This window comes from Bactrocera tryoni, chromosome 2 (genome assembly GCF_016617805.1).
Source record: "Bactrocera tryoni isolate S06 chromosome 2, CSIRO_BtryS06_freeze2, whole genome shotgun sequence".
Classification (NCBI taxonomy): Eukaryota; Metazoa; Arthropoda; class Insecta; order Diptera; family Tephritidae; genus Bactrocera; species Bactrocera tryoni.
Genome location: NC_052500.1, coordinates 4,252,182 through 4,254,053, shown reverse-complemented (window position 1 = coordinate 4,254,053; position 1,872 = coordinate 4,252,182).

The following is a 1,872-nucleotide window of genomic DNA, read 5'->3' as shown; positions in this document are numbered from 1 at the left end:
TACATATGCGCTGCTGCAGGAAATAGAAAAGTGATGTTGCCATTTTGACAGCACAAATAGCAGCTCTAACGGAGCTACTAAGCTGAGCTGATGTGATTCATTTTATTTTCAACTTTTTTTTCTGTCTTTCATTCGTCTTGCACTTATTTCTTGTGCTTTGAGTAGTAGAAATTGGCTTCGACGATTGACTTTTGTCGAGTTGCTTAACACACGCGCACCGTTATATTCACACACACACAAGCGCGCGGATATATGTCAAGGCAGCAAACACGTGGCACACACACACGTAAGAAAGATATAGCGACTACCCGTCAATCTAATCAAATTGTTAGCGTCACAGTGAAGTATATGAATGATGCAAAGGCAGAAAAGGACAGATGTCAAATGGAATTGAGTTGAGTTGAGTTGAGCAGCGCTGTTGTGGATGAAGTCAAGCTGAGCTGAGTTAAGCGGAACAGCGAAAGTTATAACTTTATTGCGTTGCAATTGAATTGAGTTAGCACATCGTATGTAGGCAGTGGCGAATGCATGTGCGTATATGTACATACATATGTATGTATGAATACCTTTATCTACATACTATGTATATGCATAAGTACATATTTACAAACATACATATATCTATACAGAGATTCCTGCAGAAAGTAGGCTATTTGAATTTGCCAGCCAGTAAATTATATTACTTTAATACCCGACTCCATAATTTAGAAGTACGCCTATCAAAGAAATCGTTATGAAGCGTAAGAATAAGAGAAAAAGCTAACTCCGGCTGCACCGAAGCTATAATACCTTTAACAGATTCTTTATGCTATGAAAGCATATAAAAAAATCTTCATCTCGGTTTTGATCGGTGGGTTTGTATGGCAGCTAAATGACATAGTGATCCTGTCTTGTCGGATCTGATTGACCTGACCCTTCGTTTGATTCTCTTGAGCAATTCCACGTAAAACTTGGGTCAAAAACGATATCGTTTTCACTTTTGATTTGCTCATTCATCAGCGACCTCTACCCGGGTCTCCAAAAAGGCCTGTTATCAACTTACAAACTAGTTACTTTTCAACCAGTTACTTTTGAAACTAGTTACTTTGGAACTAGTTGCTTTCGGACCAGTTACTGTGGAACTAGTTACTTTCGGACCAGTCACTTTGGAACTAGTTACTTTTGGACCAGTTGCTTTGGAACCAGTTACAGTCAACAATTAATTAAGTTTTTTGCATAATCGTCAAGATTTGTTTCGCTTTCAATGAATTTAAAAACATTTATTTCGCGTACTTTTTATTTTTGGCTTCCTCTTCATAGCTTATTGGCAAATTGTTTACATTGGCCTAACTGCTTATTTGATTGTCCGGAAAGTAATAGGACTGAGTCGATTTAAAAAAAATTATTTAACCCATTAGAAATATTTGTTCGAAGATAGTAGTCTTTGTCTGATATCGGCGGTCCCGACGAATAAGCAATTTCTAGGAGAGAAAATGGCATGTGAAAAGTTGCACACCGATATCTCAAAAACTTGGCGGACTAGTTCATGTATAAACAGACAGAAGTACATACATACATAGCTTAATCGACTAATATCGTCACGCTGATTATTTATTGGGTAGTCGAAAAAGTCTTTTCCTATTTCTAAACTGAAATTAAGTTGAAATTTTTTTATATTTATAATGAACTTTAACGAACCAAATATGTATGTACCATTTTGGTCGACGACTTTTTGCCGACAGTGTAAAACTTTACTGCTTTCTAGGCGAAAAACTGCGATAAGTAATTTTCACAGGCTTCTCTTGAAGCAAACTTTACTCCATAAAGGGAGTTCTGCATTGAACGAAAGAAAAATAGTGCGATGGTGCAAGGTCAGTGCTATCTGGTGGATGC